Source organism: Hyla sarda, chromosome 4, assembly GCF_029499605.1.
Source record: "Hyla sarda isolate aHylSar1 chromosome 4, aHylSar1.hap1, whole genome shotgun sequence".
NCBI lineage: Eukaryota > Metazoa > Chordata > Amphibia > Anura > Hylidae > Hyla > Hyla sarda.
The window spans coordinates 92,151,898-92,165,875 of record NC_079192.1 but is presented as its reverse complement, the minus strand read 5'-3'; positions in this window follow the sequence as shown (position 1 = coordinate 92,165,875).

Here is a 13,978-nt window from a genome sequence, read left to right as displayed (position 1 = left end):
GGCACACTACTGGCCGGGCAGGACAGTTTTTCCAGGGCAAACTCTGGATGAACCATGTGGCCGATAGGCATCAGCCAACTGACTACGTAGAAACTCTCTGTAGTAGGTCAGTTTGTCCTCCCTCTCAGTGGGTGTAAAAAAAGGCCCCCATTTTGGGACGGTAGCGAAGGTCTAACAAGGTGGAGATCCAGAAGTCATCACGCTGATGAATTTTGACAATTCGTGGGTCACTACGCAAGCAACTGAGCATGCATCGTGCCACTTGCTCCAGTGACTCGGAGGGACTACCTGCCTCCATCTCCACTGCATACTGCCACGGTGTGTCTGGGTCTTCTGTCTCAACTTCCTCATAACCCTCCAGCTCCTCTGGCTGCTCCTGCTCCTCCTCTCCTGTCCGAAGACGAGAAACACCGGCCATCTCATCCAACCTAAACTGTGCTCTGCCCCTCATCATCCTCCTCCTCCAGTTCAGCCCCCACAGGGCCCATGTAGACTGGAGATGTAGGCGCAACGTCTCCATTGCCGTGACCAGCCATGGTTTCAATCATTTGTTGTAGGAAATGTAGGAGTGGAATTATGTCGTTCATGGTGTAATCCAGGCGACTCACAAATAATGTGGCTTCCTCAAAGGGCCTCAGGATGTTTTGCAAATGGGTTGAAGACTTGAGGAAGCGATTGACAACCAGATTCAGCACGTGTGCCATGCAGGGCGCATGTTTCACACTTCCTTGTTGCAGCGCGGACACAATGTTCTTCCCATTGTCGGTCACCATGGTTTCCATTTCCAGATTTCGTGGAGTAAGCCATACTCGGATTTCTTTACGAATGAACTTTAGCAGTTCCTCCCCTGTGTGACTCCGTTCGCCAAGGCAAACCATGTGAAGAACAGCTTGACACCGCCGTGCCCTACACACATGGTATGATGAAGGGTCACCAAGATTTGGCCATGCAGTGGAGGCCGAGGACACGGTGGAGGATGAGGAGGCGGCGTCGCACACTGTAACAGGACCAACTGCCTGTGAGCGAGAGCATGGAGGAGGAAGCGGTGTGACCTGTCCAAGTTGCTGTTGTGGCTGTGCAGGAACCACATTTACCCAGTAAGCCGTAAAAGACAAGTATTGTCCCTGCCCGTAGTTACAGCTCCACACGTCGGCGCTGCCGTGCACTTTTGAACACATCGACAGGCTCCAGGACTGGCCCACCTTCTCTTGTACAAACATATGCAGGGCTGGTACTGCCTTCTTCGCAAAAAAAATGACGGCTTGGGACTCTTCACCTTGGCTCGGCACAAGCCATCAATTCTCTGAAAGGTGCAGAGTCCACCACTTGAAAAGGGAGGGACTGCCACACCAGCAACTTGGACAGGAGCACATTCAACTTCTGCGCCGTTGGATGAGTGGGCGCATACTGTTGTCTCTTGGACATGGCTTCGCTGATGGATTGTTGGCGGAATGGCTGACTAAAAGCGGGAGAAGCAGGAGCGACAGAAGGAGGGTTTGACACACAGCTCCCTTCAGCTTAGGTGGTGGAACCTTGACTGGCTGGATGAAGGAGGGAGCGGATGGCCACTGGGTGATGCAGCAGGCTGGACCACTACATCGGTGCCATGGTTCTCCCGGGCCGCTTTATGGTGGTGAAGCATGTGTTGATGCAGGGCCGTGGTGCCAACATTGGGACCCTGGCCACGCTTCACCTTCTGCCGACAGATCTTGCATGTGGCTAGGTGAACCTCCTCCGGATGCCTTATGAAAAACTTCCACACCGCCGAGTAGCTGATTTTCCCACCCGCAATCCGCACTAATTGACTGCTACTGGCGCCGTCTCCAGGAACCCCTGTTCCACTATCTCCCGGAAAGGTAGGCTGCCGCGAAGCAGGTGGTCTCCCCCGGGCAAGTTTGGCTCCTGAATTTCCACTACTGCCACCACGCTGACTGCCAACCGTGCTACCGCCTTGCTGCCTCAAGGGCAACCTGCAACTCTCTTCTCCTGATGATGATGAAGCTCCTTCTGCACCCAGCTCCCAATTGCGATCGGCTTCATCATCATCAACAGTTGTGTGCACGTCACTGATGTCCTCCTCAGGTTCCCCAACAGTGTCTGCTTCAGGACCCTGAACACTTGCAACACTGCCTCCCACGTCACTCTCCGCATCACTACTTTGCCGCCTAGCGGAGCAAGTGGCGCATGTCTCCTCCCCTTCTTGGCTGTCCAGTAGTTGCTGACTGTCCTCTATTGGATCGTCCTCAGTAAATAGTGGAGCTGAACCCACAGCATAAGATACTTCTTTAGGAGAGGGAACAGCATAGGACTAAGGCAATGGAAGGACACGGACTGCTCCCGGGCCATGCCAACTGAGGGTTGTGTCTGAGGAACCCACCGACTGTTGACTGGGGGTGTCAGATGTCCCTTGTGATGATGTGGATGAGCGTGTTAACCAATCGACGACGGCACATGGGTTGTTGGTGGAGACACGACCCCTGGCTGATAACGGGAGCTCGGGCCTCTCACTGCGACTCCTGCTGCCACTCGCCCCAAGTCTGCTGCCAACTCTGCCTGAAGTATTTATGCCTCTGCCACTCCTCTGTGCACGTCCTGGCACTTCTCTGCCTGACATACTTAGTGAGTTTATGAGGGTATTACAATACGCTACACTACTCTTTAAACAGTATTTGTCTAGAACAGCTGCAGGTGATTACTTATGGCTGTCCTTGGACAGTATGTAGGCCCTTGACAGATTAACAGGTACTAGATGGTACAATACTTGGATGTACGTATGCGGTATGCACTGATGAGGGCAGTAATATGCCTAACTATTAGCAGAAAAAACTCTGTATTTTTGTAAAACACCAGCCGGTGGATACTATTGTTTGGACTTTGACGGTTTGGAGCACCTTGACAGCTACTAAATGGTACAATATGCAGTATGTACTGATGAGGACAGTAATATGCCTAACTATTAGCAGAAAAAAAAATCAGTATTTTTGTAAAACACCAGCCGGTGGATACCATTGTTTTGACTTTGACGGTATGGAGCACCTTGACAGCTTAACAAGTACTAAATGGTACAATACTTGGATGTACCTATGCGGTATGCACTGATGAGGGCCTATTAGCAGAAAAAACTCTGTATTTTTGTAATACACCAGCCGGTGGATACTCTTGTTTGGACTTTGATGGTATGGAGCACCTTGACAGCTTAACAGGTACTAAATGGTACAATACTTGCATGTACCTATGCGGTATGCACTGATGAGGGCAGTAATATATGCTTAACTATACGCAGAAAAAACTGTTTAAAAAAAGACAGCCGGTGAATAGTATTTTTTGGACTTGCACAGTATGAAGCCAGCCCCTTGACAGATTAACATGTACAAAATGGTGCAAATGCACTACAGTCCACTAAACAATCACGTATTTCTGAACAGCAGCAGGACCCAACAGTGCAGCACCACAAAATAAAAATCCAGGGATTAAACCTTAAATTGCACTCTGTCACACAATTCTGAGCAGCAGAAGTTTTGTGGAGCAAATAAAAATAAACTCAATTGGGCTGAACAATGAGGAGATAAGATGCTTCAGAAAGATCGGGCAGCTTGGAGATCTGTATGAGGCAGCTGACAGCTATTTGCCCCTCTCTGCTGCAATGCTCAATAATGTGAATAGGAGGTTTAGCAATCAATAATCCTTCTCAGAGTAACAGCACAGAACTCTGCACTCCTGCCTTTCCCTAATGCTGATGTGACTAGAAGTTGCAGTGTAACGCTGTGGTATGAGCTATTCACACACACACAGTCCCATCCTCTCCATCTGAGTGCATAGATGAAATGAAGAGAGGCAAGATGGCTGCCGATTATATAGGGGCTGTGACATCACAGGGGTCAGTGAACACTGATAGGCTGCATCTCACATGTGGTTCAGGGTCAGCCCGCCTACCTTCATTCCCGCCGCTGTTTCCCGCCCTCCCATAATCCCCTGCCCCATGTACTCACATGTGGATCCACCATCTTAGGTCTCCAATAGCCTGGAACGCTGTAAAATGGAGTTTAATTAAGCGATTCGTGCGATAGAATCGCGGCGAAATTCGTATTCGTTGCAAATCGAATTTTTCATGAAATTCGTAACGAATTCGGGTTCCTCAACTTCGATTCACTCATCTCTAGACATTATCCGTAAAGAAAGAACATGAAAATCAGACGAATAATAATAATAAAAAACCTTCTAAGAAACACATGAAAAAATTTTCCAGTCAAGGAGAACAAAACAGAACAGAAGAAGCTAGACTGATAAGAATATCAACTAGGAATAAAGCAGAAAAAATTGCAGGAATGCTGCATTCTAAGCAGAAACTGCAAAAGAGACAGAACGCGTGGGCAGAGCAGTTAACTTAGAGAAACTGGTGCCAAAGGAGCTTAAACATCGCCCCAAAGGGGTGGAGCAAGGCCCAAAAGGAAGTACAAAAAAATGAAAAAGCATACAAAGAAATGTGCAAAAAAGGACCAAATTATCGTAACCAGCGAACTCCCTTCCTCCTAGGAATACAATCTCAGGAGGGTGAAGAAAAAAAAGCTGAATACCACGCTGTAAAACTGGAAGTGACACGGGCTAGGAGGAAAACCCCATACACTGCAGCCTGAAACATGTGAAATCTCACAGGGATGTGGAAATCCTATCACCCGACGCCCGGGACATGTAGTTCCGGCCACCACGCAGGTAAATGTTTCATAGATTTAGCCCTGTATTGAGCAAGCAGGACCTGACCCCTTTATTTTTATAATGCTGGTGTGAGGTGCAGGAGTGGATGCAGACTTGCATGGGACACAAGTTTGCACCTCAAGGTGTATGGAGCGGGCTCATGACTCGAGCCTGCTCCATACCCGGTGGCCCCCAGTTGATTTCAGTAGTCGGGGGCTGCCGCTAATAGCCCTGCATGCCAGCTGCGGCCTTTTATTAACCCTTAAAATTGCTGCTGTCAAAATGGAGAGTGGATCCACTGTGGAGGTAGCCGGAGGGCTTACCTCTGTGTTCGTGGCTGCCCCCGTGGATCTGCATTTAATTGAGCCTGCCTTGAACATGCTCAACCAAATGAACACAGATCAATGGAGTTCAATAGAACTGCATTGATCTGTATGAGGATTCTAATAATTCCTCGAAATAAGGTATATGTAGAAATGTTTTTTAAGTCCAATAAAAGTTTTAAAAAACACCCATTAAAAGGGGTACTCCACTAGAAATTTTTTTTTAAATCAACTAGTGTCAAAATGTTAAACAGATTTGTAAATTACTTCTAAAAACTTTTAATCCTTCCAGTACTTATCAGCTGCTATATGCTCCAAAGAAAGATCTTTTGTTTTTTAATTTAATTTAAAAATTTTAATTTTTTAGTAGTTCGCACAATTACGCAAGTGCCAATATCAAATATGTTTATTTCTATTATATTAAAATTTTTATATGGAAAATGGGAAAAGAGGGGTAATATGAACTTTTAATATGGAAGGGGTTAAAGGGGTACTCCACTAGAAAACATTTTTTTTTTATCAACTGGTGCCAGAAAGTTAAACAGATTTGTAAATTACTTCTATTAAAAAGTCTCAATCCTTCCAGTAGTTATCAGCTGTTATATGCTCCACAGGAAGTTCTTTCTTTTTGAATTTCCTTTCAGTCTGACCACAGTGCTCTCTGCTGACACATCTGTCCATTTTAGGAACTGTTCAAAGCAGGAGAGGTTTGCTATGGGGATTTGCTCCTACTCTGGACAGTTCCTAAAATGGACAGAGGTGTCAGCAGAGAGCACTCTGGTCAGACAGAAAGGAAATTAAAAAAGAAAGAACTTAGTGTGGAGCATATAACAGCTGATAAGTACTGAAAGGATTAAGACTTTTTAATAGAAGTAATTTCCAAATCTGTTTAACTTTATGGCACCAGTTGATAAAAAAAAATGTTTTCTAGTGGAGTACCCCTTTAACCCCTTCCATATTAAAAGTTCATATTACCCCTCTTTTCCCATTTTCCATATAAAATTTTTAATATAATAGAAATAAACATATTTGATATTGGCACTTGCGTAACTGTGCGAACTATTAAAAAATTAAATTTTATATCCTGTACGGTAAATGGCGTTAACATAAAAATAAAAAACACAGAATTGCATTTTTTATGTTTATAACATCATATCCCAGAAAAAATGAAGTAAAAAGCTTTAACAAAGTCCGATCAATACCAAAATGGTACCGATACAAACAGCAGATCATGAAGCAAGATGATGAATGGAATCCAGCACTGCTATCGCGAATAAGAATGCTGTTTATTGAAGCATCAGAAGTAACACTGTTCACAGAACACATGGACCAGACAGTGACGCGTTTCAGCGGATGTGGCCGCCTTAGTCGTATTAAAATCTCATTAGGTCCATCCAGTGTATATAGGAGTAGGCTCTCAAAAATGCGGGATGTCAGACAAATGCTTCCGAACTTTCACTTTCAGAGCATTCAATGTACATCTCACATATTGGATGTTACATTCCCGACACATGACCATGTACACCGATGTATTGCTGAAATGAAATGTTTTCCACATTGGAGGTGGAAAAAATTCAGTGCTGTTGTTCATGACTGAACAGCAGTGTCACGATTCGGCAGGCTGGAGGTGGATCCTCTGTGCCAGAGAGGGATTGGCGTGGACCGTGTCAGTGGACCGGTTCTAAGTTGCTACTGGTATTCACCAGAGCCCGCCACAAAGCAACCAGGTCGTATCCACTGGCAACGGCTCAACCTCTCTGACTGCTGAGATAAGCGCGGTACAAGGGAGTAGACAAGAGCAAGGTCAGACGTAGCAGAAGGTCGAGACAGGCGGCAAGGTTCGTAGTCAATGGTGGAATAGCAGGAGGTCTGGAACACAGTATGGGTAACACAGTAAAGCTTTCTCAAGGCACAAGGCAACAAGATCCGGCAAGGGAGTGCAGGGGAAGTGAGGTCTAAGTAGGGCAAGGAACAGGTGCAAGCTAATCAGGGTGATTGGACCAGGCACCATCATTGGTGCACTGGCCCTTTAAATCTCAGAGCGCTGGCGCGTGCGCGCCCTAGAGAGCGGAGCTGCGCGCGCCAGAGCATGACAGCCAGGGACCAGGACAGGTAAGTGACCTGGGATGCGATTTGCGAGCGGGCGCGTCCCGCTATGCGAATCGCATCTCCGCCGGCAATGTCAGTGCAGCGCTCCCGGTCAGCGGGTCTGACCGGGGCGCTGCAAGGAGAGAAACGCCGCGAGCGCTTCGGGGAGGAGCAGGGACCCGGAGCGCTCGGCGTAACAGTACCCCCCCCCCCCTTAGGTCTCCCCCTCTTTTTGTCGGGATATCGCTCCACCTGGGACGAGGACATTGGGAGCGATTGTAGAGTCTCCTTCTGGGGGACAGTGAAGTCCTGGGTATACTCATGAATGGCAGACCGGTCAGAAGGAGTGGGAATGGGGGGGGGGGGGCAGAGGGTGAGGCTTGGCATGGAGCAGAGTGTCACCAGGACGGGGACTATGAGGAGGCACGGCACAGTCCTGACAGGCCTTGGGGAGAGCAGGCACAGGAGGAGACACTGAGGACCGACAGACGGGGCTGGGAGCTGACGTGAGGCACTCCTTGCGGCAAGCAGGACCCCAATTCTTGATCTCCCCGGTGGTCCAGTCAAAGGTGGGAGAATGGTGCTGGAGCCATGGCAAACCGAGGAGGATTTCAGAGGTACAGCTGGGCAAGACCAAAAATTCAATTTCCTCGAGATGCGGTCCAATGTTCATAAGCAGGGGCACTGTGCGATAACGCACAGTGCAGTGCAGCTTGACCCCGTTGACCGAAGAAATGTAGAGCGGCTTGATGAGACGGGTCACCGGGATGCAGTACCTATCAAGCAAAGAGGCCAGAATAAAATTTCCAGAAGATCCAGAGTCCAAGACGGCCACAGCAGAGAAGGAGGAGTTGGCAGAAGGAGAAATCCGTACGGGCACAGAGAGAGATGGAGAAGCAGACTCCGTACCCAGAGACGCCAGGCCCACATGAGCAGGTTGCGTGCGTGCATTTTCCAGACGTGGAGGACGAATAGGGCAATCCACCAAGAAATGTTCGGTACTAGCGCAGTAAAGACATAGATTTTTATCCCTACGGCGAGACCTCTCTTCAATAGTCAGGCGAGACCGATCTACTTGCATAGGCTCCTCAGCGGGAGGCACAGGGGTAGATTGCAAGGGATACCGTGAGAGAGGTGCCCAGGGATTAAGATCTTTTTCCTGGCGGAGTTCCTGGTGTCTTTCCGAAAAACGCATGTCAATGCGGGTGGCCAAATGGATAAGTTCATGCAGGTTGGCAGGAATCTCTCGTGCGGCCAGCACATCTTTGATGTTACTGGATAGGCCTTTTTTAAAGGTCGCGCAGAGAGCCTCGTTGTTCCAAGATAATTCGGAAGCGAGAGTACGAAATCGGATAGCGTACTCGCCTACTGAAGAATTACCCTGGAGCAGGTTCAGCAGGGCAGTCTCGGCAGAAGAAGCTCGGGCTGGTTCCTCGAAGACACTGCGAACCTCAGAGAAGAAGGAGTGTACAGTGGCGGTGACAGGGTCATCGCAGTCCCAGAGCGGTGTGGCCCAAGCCAAAGCCTTCCCAGACAGGAGACTAACCACGTAAGGAATTTCTCGTTCGGCCAGTACATCTTTGATGTTGCTGGATAAGCCTTTCTTGAAGGTCGCGCAGAGGGCCTCATTGTTCCAGGCTAGCTCTGAGGCGAGGGTACGAAACTGGATGGCTTATTTGCCTACGGAAGAACTTCCTTGGACTAGGTTCAGCAAAGTAGTCTTGGCAGAGGAGGCCCGGGCTGGCTCCTCGAAGACACTACGGACTTCAGTGAAGAAGGACTGGACAGTGGCTGTGGCAGGATCATTGCGGTCCCAGAGCAGTGTGGCCCATGACAAGGCCTTTCCAGACAGAAGACTAACTACGAAAGCCACCTTCGACCGTTCTGTAGGAAATTGGTCTGACAACATCTCCAAATGTAGGGAACATTGTGACAGGAAACCTCGGCAGAGTCTAGAGTCTCCATCAAATTTGTCCGGCAGGGACAAGCGGAGGTTAGGAGCGGCCACTCGCTGCGGAAGAGGTGCAGGAGCTGGCGGAGGAGATGGTTGTTGCTGTTGTAGCTGTGACTGAAGTTGCTGTAGCTGTGACTGAAGCTGCTGTAGCTGTGACTGAAGTTGCTGAGTTATGGTGGTCAAGTACGACAGCTGGTGATCTTGTTGGGCGATCGGTTGGGATTGCTGGGCGACCAGCGTGGTGAGGTCAGCGACGACTGGTAGCGGGACCTCAGCGGGATCCATGGCCGGATCTACTGTCACGATTCCGCAGGCTGGAGGTGGATCCTCTGTGCCAGAGAGGGATTGGCGTGGACCGTGTCAGTGGACCGGTTCTAAGTTGCTACTGGTATTCACCAGAGCCCAAAGCGGGATGGTCTTGCAGCGGCGGTAGCAACCAGGTCGTATCCACTGGCAACGGCTCAACCTCTCTGACTGCTGAGATAAGCGCGGTACAAGGGAGTAGACAAGAGCAAGGTCAGACGTAGCAGAAGGTCGGGACAGGCGGCAAGGTTCGTAGTCAATGGTGGAATAGCAGGAGGTCTGGAACACAGTATGGGTAACACAGTAAAGCTTTCTCAAGGCACAAGGCAACAAGATCCGGCAAGGGAGTGCAGGGGAAGTGAGGTATAAGTAGGGCAAGGAACAGGTGCAAGCTAATCAGGGTGATTGGACCAGGCACCATCATTGGTGCACTGGCCCTTTAAATCACAGAGCGCTGGCGCGCGCGCGCCCTAGAGAGCGGGGCCGCGCGCGCCAGAGCATGACAGCCGGGGACCGGGACAGGTAAGTGACCTGGGATGCGATTCGCGAGCGGGCGCGTCCCGCTATGCGAATCGCATCTCCGCCGGTAATGTCAGTGCAGCGCTCCCGGTCAGTGGGTCTGACCGGGGCGCTGCAAGGAGAGAAACGCCCCGAGCGCTTCGGGGAGGAGCAGGGACCCGGAGCGCTCGGCGTAACAAGCAGATTACAGCCACAAAAAATGAGCCATCATACAGCCCAGTATACATGAATGAAAAAGTAAAAAAAAAAATTTTAATTTGTAAAACATGACAGAAACTAAAGAAATTTGGTATTGGTGTAATCAGGCCGACCTAAAGTATCAAATTAATATGTAAGTTTGACCACAAGGTAAATTCGAAAAAATGAAAACCCCCAAATTTGCATTTTTTTTTTCAATTTCACCTCACAAATATATATATATATATATTTTTTTTTTATTTCAGAGCACATTATGGAAAAATGAAAGGTGTCATTATAAAGTAAAATTGGTGCCGCAAAAAATAAACCTCATATGGGTCTGTAGATGGGAAAAATAAGAGTTATGGCTATTAAAGGGGGAGGAGGAAAAAATAAAAATTCAGAAACTAATAAAGACCTTATTTACATACTATTTTGGTTTATTTTTTTTTTGTCTACGAGGACCAGTGGATTTTCATGAGGGACGAGTAGATTGTGTTCTGTTTTAGTCCCTTGGATAAGTAGTTTTTTTAATTTTATTTCCACACCCTTGTCTCAAGAAAAAAAGAGATCACCGCTAGTCGTACTGTCTGGAAGAACAAAAAGAAAAAGAAAAAAAAAAATGAGTGGTCTCTTTTTAAAGGGGTACTCCGCTGAAAAAAACAATCATTTTTTTTAATCAACTGGTGCCAGAAAGTAAAACAGATTTGTAAATTACTTTGATTTAAAAATCTTAATCCTTCCAGTACTCAGCTACTGTGTGCTCCAGATGAAGTTCTTTTCTTTTTGAATTTCCTTTCTGTCTGCCACAGTGCTCTCTGCTGACACCTCTGTCCATGTCAGCAACTGTCCAGAGTAGAAGCAAATCTTATAGCAAACCTATCCTGCTCTTGAAAGTTCCTGACATGGACAGAGGTGTCAGCAGAGAGCACTGTATTCAGACAGAAAAGAGATTGAAAAAGAAAAGGACTTCCTCTGGAGCATACAGAAGCTGTTAAGTACTGAAAGGGTTAAGATTTTTAAATAGAACTAATTTACAAATCTGTTAATCTTTCTGGCACCAGTTGATAAAAAAAAAAATGTTTTCCAGTGGAGTACCCCTTTAACCCCTTAAGGACTCAGGGTTTTTCCGTTTTTGCACTTTCGTTTTTTCCTCCTTACCTTTTAAAAATCATAACCCTTTCAATTTTCCACCTAAAAATCCATATTATGGCTTATTTTTTGCGTCGCCAATTCTACTTTGCAGTGACATTAGTCATTTTACCCAAAAATGCACGGCGAAACGGAAAAAAAAATCATTGTGCGACAAAATCGAAAAAAAAACGCCATTTTGTAACTTTTGGGGGCTTTCGTTTCTACGCAGTGCATATTTCGGTAAAAATGACACCTTATCATTATTCTGTAGGTCCATACGGTTAAAATGATACCCTACTTATATAGGTTTGATTTTGTCGCACTTCTGGAAAAAATCATAACTACATGCAGGAAAATTTATACGTTTAAAAATGTCATCTTCTGACCCCTATAACTTTTTTATTTTTCCATGTATGGGGTGGTATGAGGACTCATTTTTTGCGCCGTGATCTGAAGTTTTTATCGGTATGATTTTTGTTTTGATCGGACTTTTTGATCACTTTTTATTCATTTTTTAATGATATAAAAAGTGACCAAAATACGCTTTTTTGGACTTTGGAATTTTTTTGCGCGTACGCCATTGACCGTACGGCTTAATTAATGATATATTTTTATAGTTCGGACATTTACGCATGCGGCGATACCACATATGTTTATTTTTTATTTTTTTTACACTGTTTTATTTTTTTTATGGGAAAAGGGGGGTGATTCAAACTTTTATTAGGGAAGGGGTTAAATGACCTTTATTAACACTTTTTTTTTACATTTTTTTTGCAGTGTTATAGGTCCCATAGGGACCTATAACACTGCACACACTGATCTCTAATGCTGATCACTGGCGTGCATTAACACGCCTGTGATCAGCATTATCGGCGCTTGACTGCTCCTGCCTGGATCTCAGGCACGGAGCAGTCATTCGTCGATCGGACACCGGGGAGGCAGGTAAGAGCCCTCCCGGTGTCCGATCAGCTGTTCGGGACGCCGCGATTTCACCGCGGCGGTCCCGAACAGCCCGACTGAGCAGCCGGGTCACTTTCACTTTCACTTTAGAAGCGGCGGTCAGCTTTGACCGCCGCTTCTAAAGGGTTAATACCGCACATCGCCGCGATCGGCGATGTGTGGTATTAGCCGCGGGTCCCGGCCGTTGATTAGCGCCGGGACCCACGCGATATAATGCGGGATCGCGGCGCGATCCCGCTTCATATGGCGGGAGCCGGCGCAGGACGTAAATATACGTCCTGCGTCGTTAAGGGGTTAAAAAGGGAACAATTATGTGAATACTGTTTAATGCTTGTTTGGCATCAATTTTTATTCAATACATTTTTGCTGTCTAACCAGTTGACGAGGGTGGAATACCCCATTTGTGCTTCTGGTAGGACATAAGAGAATACAAGATTTTAGAATCCGGTTTGTAATTTCCAGAAACAGCTTCACCTTGGTCCATTGGCTATGTTTATTTACAGTCTTAGATGGGTGTAATAGACACAGTTTTATCTCAGTATTACGACTTCCATTCCATGAATCTCATAGCTAGAGCGGACAGCAGCATAGGGATCTACAATGTCATCAGTTTGGGCTATTAGGCCCATGGTCAGGCTAGGAATCGTGGTCCTATTGTGCCATTCTAAAACCAGCCATAGGCTGCAAAATTAGACACAGGATATGATAAGTTGTGATACCACTGACAACCTGGGGACAGATGTGGCTCTGTTTATGGAAAAGTTAGCTCTGTTTTTCTATTTCTGGATAACACCTTTAATGTTATGCATGAATTTTTCCTCTAATCAATAAAAAGTAAGTTCCAAGTAAACTTTGTGTCAGTGTTATTAATCACTCAGAGATGCTCCCAACGGGCCCCCATATATATACCCTGTATGTTTCTTCGGGTGGAGGCACTGACGCAGTTATGTACCCCAGTTGCCAGGTAGGGGATTAGCCAGCTGAGTGCAAAAAGGTAACTAGGGTAAGGGACTACGAATATATGCGGGCACCTCCAAAACCCTGTTACATACAGAGCACAGTTAAAGGAAATACTGGCGGACAGCAAGTATCACCTATCCAGTGGATAAGTGATAAATGCGATATGACTGGGATCCCTACCGATAACTAGAATGGAAGACCAGCCCCCTTTTTCCTTTCAACCATTCAGCCAAGGAATAAGAGTTGGAATTTAGCAGTGGTCGGGTATGTGATTTATGAGTCCAATTCAAGGTTAGTCTGGGTTCACACCACGTTTTTAGATTACGGGAACCGGTCTGTTGAAATGCATTACATATGGGCCGGGTCCGGCTGGGATACGGGAGCACCAGGTTTTCGCTCCCCCCAGCCGGAGATCCCGTATTGCTAAATCGTAGTGTGAACCGGCCCTCAATTGGAGAGAGTTAACAAAATCTTTGCAAAGAAAAAGTTGGCCATAAAAAGAATCAAATTGTTTCTTTTTTTTCCTTTTTTTGAGTCCTTTTTTTTAACCCCTTAAGGACTGAGCCCTTTTTCACCTTAAGGACTGAGCCCTTTTTTGCAATTCTGACCAATGTCACTTTATGCATTGATAACTTAAATGCTTTTACTGTTTACTCTAATTCCGAGACAGCTTTTCCGAGATATATTCTTCTTTAACATAGTGGTAAATTGTTGTCGTTACATGCATCCTTTTTTGGTGAAAATTCCAAAAATGTCATTAAAATTTTGAAAATGTAGCATTTTTCTAAATTTGAAACTCTCTGCTTGTAAGCAAAATGATATTCCAAATAAACTTTATATTGATTCACAAATACAATATGTCTACTTT